The sequence below is a fragment of the Plectrocnemia conspersa genome, unplaced genomic scaffold (assembly GCF_051122295.1).
Source record: "Plectrocnemia conspersa isolate PC_06_02 unplaced genomic scaffold, ASM5112229v1 ptg000012l, whole genome shotgun sequence".
Taxonomy (NCBI): Eukaryota; Metazoa; Arthropoda; class Insecta; order Trichoptera; family Polycentropodidae; genus Plectrocnemia; species Plectrocnemia conspersa.
The window spans coordinates 1,141,262-1,156,301 of NW_028277176.1; the positions used below are offsets into that span (position 1 = coordinate 1,141,262).

The 15,040-nt window shown below is 33.4% G+C and overlaps 1 long non-coding RNA gene across 1 annotated transcript; it reads left to right on the forward strand.

Moving 5' to 3' along the window:
* The first annotated feature begins 561 nt into the window (after nt 1-561).
* LOC148227897 (uncharacterized) lies at nt 562-12,114 on the forward strand. Its single transcript, XR_015811720.1, has 2 exons — nt 562-7,209; nt 9,519-12,114. It is a non-coding gene; the product is annotated as an uncharacterized LOC148227897 (long non-coding RNA).
* The last annotated feature ends 2,926 nt before the right edge of the window (nt 12,115-15,040 follow it).

Below are 15,040 nucleotides of genomic sequence, written 5' to 3' on the forward strand. Positions count from 1 at the left end.
TGTTGATACTTTTTCAATAATCTGATCAATAATTAAGTTTGGATTTTCCAAAATTTCACTTTTACATATATTTGAAATAATAGCTTTTCAATAACATTTATATGATTTCTTTTAATCCCTTTTTTTGGAAGACTACAGGAGCTAATTTTAGTATTGGTGTCTGTAAACGACATTTTTACCCTTTAATAAATTCGACAACCGTACGCACACGCCAACCGAACCTTGCGATCAACAAACCAATACTACCCTGTTGAAATAGTATGCAGGGGTCTCGGTGACTCGGTGTACCGGGCGTTCCAGTCGCACTGGAGCTCCTCTCTTAATTGCGTGTTTCCGCTCCCTCCTTGGCGAGTGCGTTGGCCCTGTCATTGTTGGCGTGTCCCGGGGTTCAGAAGAGCTTGATGTTGGTGTCAAGGGAGCGAATCTAAAAAGTGCATACCGGTAGGCAAAATTTGTCCCATGTGCGGCGTTCGCTTCCAATTCCTTCCGTTCCGAGAGTTCGAGTTTCACGTCGAGAGTCACTTCATAACCGAAGACGGCGTGGCCTCCTTACAAGACAACTCTTTTCAAGACGTCAATTCCATTAACACTAATTTTTAATTGACCTTTTTTAATTTATATAGCGGTTAATGCATACGTCTAGTCCCTACCGAAAATTTCATCAAATACAAATTAACACTTATTAAAGTCCCTGCGTCTTAAACAACATTGAATACGATCGATAATTTATTAATTGTTTTAAAGATATGACTACATTCTAATTATATCAATTAACAAACATTTTTTATAGTATTGTCAGGAATATGAATTAATCAAAACTTATTATGCACTTAAAATTAATTATCTTCAGGTATAATTACGCAGGATCGTGTTTTTACGCTAAGACTATATTTTAATTTGTACCATCATAAGTATTTACTCATCCCGTAACAAAAATTCAGAAACTGAATTTAATAATAACCAAAATTTTTCTTTTTGATAAAACACGCTCTTATGTGGAAGAATAGTTTGCAACTGTTTGTTGTTGCTGGTTGTCACATTACTATAAACTTGATAGCCAGATAATATATATAAATTGTGGCGACCACACAAATAGGTCCAGATTTAGAAGGGTTATTGTCTCATTGTTGATGACTGTGACATTCATCATTTGTTTTGATATTATATACTTAATACATGCCTAATGTATAATTAAGGGGCATGATTAATTCGTAATTATATATTGATGGAGCTGTCGCTTGGATCTGATACATTCCTTGATGTTGAATTCCTATGGAGTAATGATTTCCTGTTAAGTAATGTGCTAATTTTCTAGTCAAATCTGACTGAGTGATCTGCTTCCATTTCGACAGTAAAGTATCACAAATTGTTTTTTGAAGAAGCCCAAAATTTTTATTGATTTGTCTTTTGGGGGTCGGGTCGTTGTTGACGGAGCTCGGAGTCGCAGGGGCGTAGTCCTACGGGTGGTGGTGGCGCCGGGTGCTTCCTGGGCCGCGTGGTCGGCGGCGGCCGCTGGCGGCAAGTAGTCGGCAGAGACGGTGGCGAGGGCGTGAGCGGAGCCAGTAGTCGAGCCTATTCAATGTAATCGGGCGAGCTGTTCCTCGGAGTTTCTGTCCGTCTATTATTACTCTTTGAGGATTGTACGGGAATATTAACAATTTATTGTTACCAGTCACCACAGTCTGATAACAAAGGCTTGTTCATACTTCGGTTGGGAGTAGTCTAGTGAACTCTTTAAATGTTCATCAAATTCCCATCCTGCTGCTGATCTTTTCTCTCTTTTTGATTTTGAGACGAATTCAAAGTATCTAGTGGTGGTTCTATCTATGAATCCTAAATCACGTTTCACTCTGGGTTTTTGAGTTTAAATCAAATAGAGTTCCCCAAGAGTTAGATCCCACATCTAGAGATATGAGATAACCACCCATGCTCTGCACTGTGTGTAGTTTGTTATTGTGAAATATCTTGTGGAGTTTATTCCGTAATGACGATGGGGGCAGGCGACGTCTCTCGATCCGTTGTCTGGATGTAGGCGGGTTTTATTCGATCAATTGAGACGATTTTCTGCTTGCCCCGAACATCAATTATTGCGTATTTTTCGCCCTTGCTAATTAACGCAAAAGGTCCGCCGTAAGGTGGCTGAAGAGGGCCTCGTGCTGCGTCGTGCCTCACAAAAACGTGGGAGGCGGTGTCTAAATCTTTAAATATAAAATTAGCACGGGATCCGTGTCGTTTCGGATGCGCTGGCGCTAATTTTGCCATTTGTTGGCGTAGTCGGCCGGCAAAATCAATAGTATTTGGTATAAGGCTTGTGCGCCGGGCCAAAAATTCTCCAGGTAACCGAAGGGGCTGCCCGTACACCAAATCCGCTGAAGTTGCCTTCAGATCATCTCGCCAAGCTGCACGGATGCCCATCAAGACTACTGGCAATGACTCGGTCCATTGCAAGTCTTGATGGCACATGATGGCGACTTTCAATTGCACTGTTTACATGCACTGACTGTTGGAAAAAAATAGAGTGTACTTAATTTACATGGTGACCTGGGTAGACCTCACGGTTGATTGCGAATTTTCTGCAATTGGTTCGTAATTTATTGTCTTTACTGAATATAAACTTCTTTATATAATCCATGTATATGGGAATACGGTAATCGTTTTCAAGCATTTCTTTTATATTTAAGAGGAATTTTGTTCTACAAAATTAATCGTAGTGGTTACATCGGAAAACAAAAATACGATGAATGAATTTTTATAGCAGCAACTGCTGACGTTACATCCATTTGAAGTAATAAGTCCGATAGCCTGATCCGTTGAGCTCATGAAATGTTAAAATCTGTGTATGGCGATAATGCGGTGACTCTGAAGACTGTTTACAAGTTGTATGAGCGATTTAAAAGCGAAAATGAGTCGGTTGAATACTAACAACGGTCGAGACGTACTTCAACCTCAAAAACAGATGAAAACTTGCAAAAAGTTTTTAAAATGGTTCATTTAAACAGGCGATTGACTATTCGAGAGCTTACCGAAGAACTAAACATCTCGTACGGGTCCGTGCAAAGCATTTTAACCGATAACTTGCAAATGAGACAAGCGAGTGCGAATCACATGCAATTTACTATTAAATCTGCTGATGTTTTTCTATAATGTACTGGTAAGATACGTGGTTCACTACAAACGCTATTGGCATGTTCAATATTTTTGGTTTCATACACCATTGTGCAAAATTTACGAACAATTTACCAATGCACAGAACAGCAATAATAAATGTTGTATTGTACATAGGTGATTAATAATAGGACACCAATACTTTCAGGCTTATCAAGTGACGATATAATGATTGTGAATATTCTGTGACGGGTTCGTAATTGTCTTTACTGAATATAAATTTCCTTATATATTCCATATACATGGGGATACAATAGTCATTTTCGAGCATTTCTTTTATATTTAAAAGAAATTCTTAGAGTCTTAAAGTGTCATTGTATTTAAACTTATGTCTTCATGTTCATATTGGAAATAAACATTCAATCATTGACAATTTGTCTTCCGTGCTTTCTCACATGTTTGAATTGCTTCCAAATGCAGTTAGATTACTCTTTCTATACCACTAATATTAGGAACACTTAACAAATCCTCTTTATTCGATGGGAACATCACATGCAATTTACTATTAAATCGGTCATTGAAGGTAAACAGCTGATGTTTTTCTATAATGTACTCGTAAGATACGTGGTTCACCACGAACGCTATTGGCATGTTCAATATTTTTGGTTTCATACGACACCATCGCGCAAAATGAACGAACAATATGCCAATGCACAGAACAACAATAGTAAATGTTGTATTTTACATAGGTGATTAATAATAGGACACCAATACTTTCAGGTTTATCAAGTGACGATATAATGTCATTATTACACCAATGTAAAACACATTACATATACTATATGAAATCGTTTGTTAACGCCTTTGGCTATATATGCATCTAATTGATTCTCATTATCATCCATGCTCATGTATAGCACAATAAACATACTGGTAATCTCTGGAGTTAGCTTCATATGTAAATTATCTCCAGAAGTGAATGTATCGTTTAGTTGAGAGCATTTATCCTGTGATATCGCATCCCGTTTAGCGAAAGCTATTAGACCTGTCGTATATATCTTGGATTCAGAGCAGGAGTTGACTTATGTTAAATCTCGTTTGAAATGCAGGATATAATAGGATGTTAAATAAAATGAAGTTTAAATTTAAATGGCAAAATATGCACAAAGACATCGCAAATTATGTGACATATGGCGATTTTTCCGGTACCTGCAGAGGGTAGGCAATGAAAGCTATTGCCATGTTGAATGACTTTTGACGTAGAGAAAGGAATTAAGCTGAATAACAATTGTCGGTCGATAATCGGAAATTGATCTTGGAGGTGGACATAGTTATAAAATGCAAATCGCTGTACGAAGCCCTCCACGAGGATCTGCAACAGTTGTTGACCATCACTTTACACCAATGTAAAACACATTACATATACTATATGAAATTCTTCAATCACAAAGCGGCAAGCGAAGTGACTTTTGGAATAAAAATATTTTTAGCAAATGTTAAATAAACAGCTTTAATCTCCGAACCCTCGAGTTCGTAAGGGTTCTTTTTAAATATTACAATCAGGTCTATGACGTACGAATAATTATCTAACATTTCTTATATATTTCAGAGCAATTCCGTTCTATGAATTTTAATCATTATGATAACATGTCATTGTACTTGGATTTCCATTTTCGTTCATTGATTAACCCCTTCAGACCTGATTTATTGTTAAGTGCGATAAAAAATATTTTTTGATATATTTGGGTTCATTTAGGTTTAAGGAAAATAAAAACATTAAAATAAATTTTCTATTCTCATATTTACTATAAAAAAAAATATGTACATAATTATGTACAAACCGTCTCAAGCGTCACAATGTAATGAAATCGATGCAGTTTTTTTTTAATAATTAAATGAAATAAATTCCACACAGACATAATTTTTATAGCTTATACTATAATACAATTAAAAACTTATTTTTAAAACATATTGATAATAAAATAAAACTTTTTACTTGCGGTGGTACGAGGCGAAACAATTTTGTTTTTTTGTGAGACATAAATGTACTTTACATTTATCACAATAAAAATGTGTCCTCTTATTGCAGTTATTTTTGCATCTTTTTCCCTCTTTGTTATTATCGAGAAATGGCATGTGGTCTGTCATGTCATATCGTATTTCCGATATAGGACGTACTTCCTGACCAAATTTTAATCGCTTTGCTAATGGTGATGGCGAACTTTTGCTTGGTCTCCCTCTATTAGATAAAATATTAGATTTGCCCATCTTTACAAGACTTTCAGAAAGACGCATCCGAAAATGTAATAAATCTAATTGTTTTTTATGTGGTATATCTAATTTTCTCATTGCACATCTATATTCTAACCAACTATTTACAATTGCCAAGTCCACCGCATGAAAAATTAATCGAAGGGTCCACTTCCTCGATCTAATAGATATTCGGTAAAGCCCTATCAATTGATCTAAAAGATCGACGCCTCCCATCGATTGATTGTATAGCTTTACAATTTCAGGACGTTTTACTTTGATGTATTTTTTTTCTTTTTTCTCCCAACGTTCAACTTCATCAATTGCACCAGTTCCAACGAAATTTGATGCGAGTGTAACTGCACGGCTATCCAGCCATTTGACTAAAACTACTTCACCATCTATGCTTGTAACTTCATCGCTACATCCTCTCGTTTCTTTTTTCATATCTTTGTCGGATCGTAATGGAGGATTAGCAAACCTGTTAACTCGTATTGTTCCTGCAGCGTATATTTTACGGCGGTATAATGTTTTTAATAAATCGAATGAAGAGAAATAATTATCATAATATAATTTATGCCCTTCCTGTTGAATACTCTCTGTTAGATGAAGCACGACCGATGCTCCTAAACCATAGAGTTTTTTTTTGTTGCAGTCTAACTCCGTCGTATTACCTTGGTAAATAATAAAATCGTACATCTGTCCTGATTTTCCACAAAGAACAAAAATTTTTATTCCCCATGGTGACGGTTTTCCTTTTATATACTGCTTTATTGAGAGTTGCCCTCTAAAAGGCACGATCTGCTCATCAACGCATAAGTTTTCTTCCTTTTGTAAATCAAGACAACGTTTTCTAATTGAATTATATATTGGACGTACTTTATAAAGTTTATCAATATTATTTGCAGGTATTTCTAAATTATTTACAAGATGTAAATTACTCCTCAATTGGAAAAATCTATCCCTTGACATTGAATCAATAAATAAATTAATACCAAGAGATCTATCCCAAAACAGACGTACTCGAGGCAACTTTAAAGTTCCTATTGCTATATGTAGTCCAAAAAGTGTTTTCATTTCATTTTTATCTGACATTTTATAATTATTACAATTTTTTTGAATTGCAAATAAATTTGTAAATTCGGCCATTTTTTCAAAATCCTCTTCATTTATATATTTATTGAAATAATTTATCGGATCCAATATATCAGTATAATTCAAGTTCGTTTTATCAGTCCAAGTTATGTTTGGATTTTCAAAATTTCTACGCCGCCATTTAATATTTTGTTTGTTAGTTATCAACTCGTTATCTTCAGTGTTACTAATTTCAATGTCGTGTCTATCTGCTGGAATATTATTTGCATCCATGCGATCAGCACCTACTCTTATTATATTTGATGTAGCCTCATATTCAGTGTCCATGTCTTCGAATTCGTCATCATCTAGTCCAAAATCAGAATCTTCAAGTAATTCGTAAACTTCCTCCATATCCTTTTCGTTTGTAGGGTCGTAGATTCTTTCTAAAAATATTTAAATAGCTATTTTTATAAGTAATTGATTATTTATAGTGCATAATTTACGATTGAGTAGTACAAAAAAAAACATTATCGAAAATATATTAATTCTTATATTGCAACCATGGGGACTATTTGTACATAATTATGTACATCATTTTTAATTGATCGTAAATTAAAAAAAAATGTTTTTAGGAAACAAAAAATAATAATAATAAATCAACTGTAATCTTTCTACATTATTATATGTAAGTATTTTAAAACTTTGATTATAAGTTCTGTGAAAAAAATCAATTTAAATACACTTACCTTGTACTTTTGAAAATTTCTCGGCCATGATGTCTTAACCAGTTAGCATGCGGGTGCTTTTTTGCAAAGTGTTCCAAAAAAAACATATTTTTTTATTGGAAATTATAATAGTAAATAATTATATAAAAATAGGAAAAATAAAAAAAAAATTTAAAAATTTATAGTTTTTGCAAAATTAATGTTTCAAAATTACATAACGAGTATTTTTTGCGTTGTTCCAAAAAATTGTGAATATTATTTTTACCGTTTCTTAACCCTTTGGTTGTCGGGCCTTTTGGGAAAAATATTCCAGAAATACCGGGATTTTTTAATGAATAATTAAAAAGTCAAAATGTGTATTTTAGTTTGTAAATATACGGTCGCAGCGTGTGACGTTGTCTGCAGTGAACTTGACCAAATTAATGATGAATATGCGATTTTGTGTTATTTTAGTTCTTATTTGCGCTGTAATAAGAGTCATTATCGCATGTCGTATTAAAAATATCGAGTTGTGAGCGGCCAGACCCCATCAGGGATCGATAACGATTATATATAGTATGTTATTTATTTTTAAAATGTAAATAAAACTTTTCGTAAATTATTAAAATATAATATTTTTAAATAATGGTTTAAATAAAAATACCCTTCAGACGGTTGAATACATATATATACATATATATATATATATATATATAAATATATATATATATATATATATATATATATGTATATGTATATACACATATATATATATATATATATATATATATATATATATATATATATATATATATATATATATATATATATATATATATATATATATATATATATATATATATATATATGTGGTTGAATGCGTTTTCGCGGAGAAATATTTGGTTAATATTTCTAGGAGTCGGATTACTCCGCGTACTTTTTTGATTCCGTGTGGAATCATGGTCCCTACGTTTCGGCCAGATTCGCCCGGCCTTCCTCAGGGGAAAATTGAGAATATGAACATCCGGTGTGGGCAAAGCCCAGCATGTGGTTGTTCAGATCTGTCCTTCGTATCGCGTAAGATCGCGACAGATCTGAACAACCACATGCTGGGCTTTGCCCACACCGGATGTTCATATTCTCAATTTTCCCCTGAGGATGGCCGGGCGAATCTGGCCGAAACGTAGGGACCATGATTCCACACGGAATCAAAAAAGTACGCGGAGTAATCCGACTCCTAGAAATATTAACCATATATATATATATATATATATATATATATATATATGTATATACATATATATATATATATATATATATATATATATATATATATATATATATATATATTTATATATGTGTATATATACATATATATATATATATATATATATATATATATATATATATATATATATATATATATATATATTTATATATATATATATATATATATATATATATATATATATATATGTGTATATATGTACATATATATATATATATATATATATATATATATATATATATATATATATATATATATATATATGTGTACATATATATATATATATATATATATATATATATATATATATATATATATACATATATATTTATATATACATATATATTTATATATACATATATATTTATATATACATATATATATATATATATATATATATATATATATATATATATATATATCAGGGCTGTGGAGTCGGAGTCGGAGTCGGAGTCGTGGAGTCGTGGTGTTTTGGCCGGAGCCGGAGTCGGAGTCGGAGTCGTGAAAAATGAGCAACTCCGAGCATTTTTTAAATTATGAAATTTATGAATTTTTAATTGCGTAATAATGAATGTGTATAGCGTATGAATATTAAACGTGTAGAAAAACACCAAAAATACCTTATAAAATTAAACTTTTTTGAGTCGGAGTCGAAGTCGGAGTCGGAGTCGGAGTGGAGTCGTGTTGTTGGTAAATATCGGAATCGGAGTCGGAGTCGGAGTCGTGTTTTTTTTTAGCGACTCCACAGCCCTGATATATATATATATATATATATATATATATATATATATATATATATATATATATATATATATATATATATATATATATATATATATATATATATATAAATAATAATAATGAAATAATAAAAAAATAATGATTATACTGGAAAAAATGTTATATACCCCTGAAGCATTTACCCTACAGACGGTTGAAAATGTATTGGATACTAGGATTTCGGAGCCGTCGGTTCGGGCGATTCTCGCTAGTGTAGTGTCGCTAGTCTCTTTTTTTATATTCCCGCACAGGCTCGACACCGCGTGTAAGGGACATTTCTAAAATCACACACCCGTGCGGGACCGCGCGTAAAGTGGTTAATTTACCGAATATCTCAGGAACAACTCGACACACGCTGACGTAAATTTAAGTCGTGGGGCTCAGGGACGGCTCAGCAATCCCTCTGCCGGGCTTGGGCTCGGTAGGCCCAAGTTTGCCGCAGTCTTTAGACGATGCCAGCAGAGCACGCAAAAACGTGACGCTCGACTCGCCTCTCGGAGCGCGACTGTGCGTTACCACTACTTGTACTTGTAGGATAACAATACTTTCAGCTTTATCAAGTGACGATATAATGTCATTGAGATATTAGCTTTGTCAAGCAAATGCTTTAAATTTGTTCTTACAATGTCTGGCAACGCCTAGGTTTATGACAGCCACTAGAGGCCAGAGTATAACTACTTTAGTATCCGTTGCGTGCACCACTGCCGTTACCAGTACTTGGGCCCTACGAGTCCAACCCTATGGGTGGGCACCCAGCTTTTGACGGCCGGATGAGCGGGACCTACCCCCGTAGTACTACATATTTTATGGAGTTTTATTAGTATTTCTCCCGAGCGTGGGGTCGGCCTTTAGTGCTCTCGTTGGCTGACCTGCATTGCTTTGCAATTGCATGCATTTGCAGATCCTTGTAACAGCATCACCCCCTTTTATAGAGGGGTGTATATGGTCCCGGTTGACCAGTGACTACCTGGATTGGTGAACATTAGATTGGCTTAGGTGCTAGGGGTAGTATATGGTTTCTTATTGTGTATTGGTTACTTTATTTTAGATTTGCATCCTCGTTCAGGAAACAAAAGATGTCTTCTTCGATTACACCTTTTTTTATTCTTTTTATTATAATTGATTTGTTGGAATGGTGCGGCGATTTATATATCCACAACTGGAATTAGCCAATACGTATAAACGGATACCCCATTTAGTTGGTTTGTTTGAATTGTACGTCATGAAGTAAATTCTCCCCTCTTGGTTGTTGATGAGTTGTCATCAATTGGCTTATTACTTATAATTGAAATTCCACCAATGATTTCTTGGATTTAGTTTTTTACACATATAGTGTATAACTGTTGAAGATGCTCAAATCCACTAAATGAAGAAATAATTTCTTGTACCACCTTACCGATTTGCGCATACACTTTATAAAAGATATCATCGTATCACTTCAGTCTACCTTTCCCATATTTTTACTATAGTCAACTGCGGTTTTCTGATTGTTTCCCCAGTTTTAGGATTCAGACGAATATCCTGAAAATCATTAGTGTGAATAGTTGCCAGAATAGTAATGTCTCTCTTATCCTTCCACGATAGTGCTATAACTCTTTCGGTGTAAAATGAAGTAGATTCTTTTTTTTACAATTTTTTAAATATTAGCATTCCTTTTCTGTTTCTTCTCACAGTTCCACAAGCGTTTGTAATTCGTTTATGCAAATGATGAAATAAATTTGGACTTGTGTAAGAATTATCCACATATAACGTGTGGCCGCGCTCAAGATATGGCTCCCATCAGAGTCATTACGATGCTTCCGGATTTTCCAAGCTTAAGATAATCTGTAATATCTGTCTTGGCCCCCGTGTATATTATAAAATCTAAAACATAACCAGTTTTACAGTCGCAGATTATGTATAATTTTATACCAAATCGACTAGCTTTAGTAGGGATATACTGGCGAAAAATTAGTCGACCTTTGTAGAACACTAGGCTTTCATCAATACAAATATTTTGAAATGGGTATAATTTATTTTTAAATGTTTTACGCAATTCATCTACTACTAAACGAATTTTGAATAGCCGGTCACCCTGAATTTGATTTTCATTATCTGAAAAATGGAGCATTCGGAAAATAATCTCAATTAAAAGTTGTCTATTATTATCATCAATTTTTTCCATTTGAAACTTTTCTAATTCGCCTTAGCCTTAGGAAATGATATGAAAATTGTGAATAGCCTGAATTGTGAATAGCCATCTATGCCTGTTATGAATTTTTGTTTGCACCTGGAGCTCGAAAAACCGTGGAAAGATCAGAATTCTTGCACATTTTACAATTCATCTCACAGTGGCCTCGGAAACATGCGTTGCCGCTGCGGTCTGTTTCATACATTATTTCAAATCATTTACTTGGCTATTATCAGCTTCTTTTTTCATAAAACAATATTCATTACATACTATGTCTCTCTCTTTTGTATGTAACACCATATGTAAATTACTGACAATTAATTACAGTAAAATAATTAGATTTGTTAACTGCTTTTTCTGTCGGAGATGATTTTCAGCAAATTATTTTGATAGCGATACAAAAAATAATCCATCCTCAGTTAAGATGATTTTATTCATAAACCTATCATACCTTATTTGATCCCTGATTCATCATAAATAACGGGAGTGTTCAAAGAAGATCTGATCCTTGCAATTTCCAGAATTATAACATAAGTTATATAATATTTTTTACGATAGAACATGCAAACGCATCCGCCAGACGATGACTTAAGAAGTAACAAAAAAAAGGAAACATTGTAAGCCACATAAATAACACTGCTTCCAAGAAACTGTCTTGCATAATGAATTCCCAGAAGTCTGAATCTAATGCATTCATTGACACATAACATAATGTTATTCATTAAAGAAAATAACAAAAAGAATTCTGAGTCAGTCGAATTTTTACGACTCCGACTCCACAGCCCTGGCTGTAGGGTATCCATTTTTCATCTCATATTATTAAAATGTATAAAAACTGCCCCCCAATTTTTTATTTTTATTTTTTAGATTAAATTAAACCATCGTGGCCTAACAGGTTACCCCAATGCGCCACGATGGTCGAAAGCAAATTATAAATTTATAAAACATAAAAAAACGTATATATATAAATAAATATAACAATACTTAAACATAACAAAAAAAAAAATTATAAAATATTAAAATTAAAAGATATAAATCGGATCAGATCCTCGTAGCTAACATTAAATAAATCAATTTTCAACGCCAGCGTATTAAGGAGCCGTATGGCCACAGCTATAGGCGAGTCGGCAAGTGCGGATGTCCTAGCCCTAACTGCCATCAAAAGAGGTCTCGATCGTGATTCTCGAAAATGTTCCGGAATATTAATTGTGGGTTATTTTCAATTAGCACCATTAATTGATCATCGTTAAACGCCATATGCCAGCCACTTTTTTTTTTAGTTGTCACAATAAAATCTCCATCACGAAATATTTTAAACCACCGAAAACATGAGCGAATGGTCATTGCATCTTCACCATACACTCTACGAATCTTTTTTTCCGGATCTTTCCTTTACAGAAATAAAAATATATAAGATACAAAAATATGCTCTTATTGTAATTCATCTTTAAATCAAATAAGAAGTTGAAAGACAAATCACTACAGATTTTAGAATTATTGCTCTCGAAGTACTAATAAGTACCTAAATAAACAAAGAAGCAGGTAGAAACCCCTGACACTACATATGATGAAAACCGGTAATCTTACGTGTTATGTACTCGAATTTATATTTTCGTTCATCAGAAATAAAATTTTAACCATTCACATTTTGTCTTCCACGTTTCTTAATGTGTTTGTAATGATTCATGTGCAGAACAGCAATGAGTAATGTTGTGCATATGTGATTAATAATAGGATACGAATACTTTCAGGCTTATCTAGTGACGATATAATGTCATTATTACACCAATGTAAAACACATTACATATACTATATGAAATTCTTCAATCACAAAGCGGCAAGCGAAGTGACTTTTGGAATAAATATATTCTTGGCGAATTTTGCAGGGAAAGATTTGAACATGTCGAACTTTGACATAAGTTAGTAAATCTTCTGCTATATCTGATTTACTAGTAAAAGAGTTTTTATCAGAGTTAAAAGGTTGGATGAAGACGGGTAAATAAATTATCCTCTCTTGTCAACAACTGAAATTGATGGAGTCGTCGTATGCGATTTACTAAAATAGACGAATAATTTGCCGATGCTCTGAACAGCAATGAGTAATGTTGTGCATAGGTGATTAATAATAGGATACGAATACTTTCAGGCTTATCTAGTGACGATATAATGTCATTATTACACCAATGTAAAAACACATTACATATACTATATGAAATTCTTCAATCACAAAGCGGCAAGCGAAGTGACTTTTGGAATAAACATATTCTTGGCAAATTTTGCAGGGAAAGATTTGAACATGTCGAACTTTGACATAAGTTAGTAAATCTTCTGCTATATCTAATTTACTAGTAAAAGAGTTTTTATCAGAGTTAAAAGGTTGGATGAAGACGGGTAAATAAATTATCCTCTCTTGTCAACAACTGAAATTGATGGAGTCGTCGTATGCGATTTACTAAAATAGACGAATAATTTGCCGATGCTCTGAACAGCAATGAGTAATGTTGTGCATAGGTGATTAATAATAGGATACGAATACTTTCAGGCTTATCTAGTGACGATATAATGTCATTATTACACCAATGTAAAAACACATTACATATACTATATGAAATTCTTCAATCACAAAGCGGCAAGCGAAGTGACTTTTGGAATAAACATATTCTTGGCAAATTTTGCAGGGAAAGATTTGAACATGTCGAACTTTGACATAAGTTAGTAAATCTTCTGCTATATCTAATTTACTAGTAAAAGAGTTTTTATCAGAGTTAAAAGGTTGGATTAATAAATTATATGACGGGTAAATAAATTATCCTCTCTTGTCAACAACTGAAATTGATGGAGTCGTCGTATGCGATTTACTAAAATAGACGAATAATTTGCCGATGCTCTGAACAGCAATGAGTAATGTTGTGCATAGGTGATTAATAATAGGATACGAATACTTTCAGGCTTATCTAGTGACGATATAATGTCATTATTACACCAATGTAAAAACACATTACATATACTATATGAAATTCTTCAATCACAAAGCGGCAAGCGAAGTGACTTTTGGAATAAATATGTTCTTGGCAAATTTTGCAGGGAAAAATTTGAACATGTCGAACTTTGACATAAGTTAGTAAATCTTCTGCTATATCTAATTTACTAGTAAAAGAGTTTTTATCAGAGTTAAAAGATTGGATGAAGACGGGTAAATAAATTATCCTCTCTTGTCAACAACTGAAATTGATGGAGTCGTCGTATGCGATTTACTAAAATAGACGAATAATTTGCCGATGCTCTGAACAGCAATGAGTAATGTTGTGCATAGGTGATTAATAATAGGATACGAATACTTTCAGGCTTATCCAGTGACGATATAATGTCATTATTACACCAATGTAAAACACATTACATATACTATATGAAATTCTCTTTTGAATGACTCTTTTGTATAAACTGTTTTTGATATTTTTTTTTCTCTTTGTCTTTTTTTCAATTGAGTCAGTTTTTACTCGTATCGCGGATGGACTGCTAATTAGAACTTGCGTGTCTGATGTTTTTTTTTTTTTTTGCGCGATCTTTTGATACTTTTAATGGTGCTTTTGGTATTGGTTAGAGTTTGCGCAATATTTCTAGAGGGTTAAAGGCAATTTCGTCATCTTGAGAAGTAATAGCTACTGG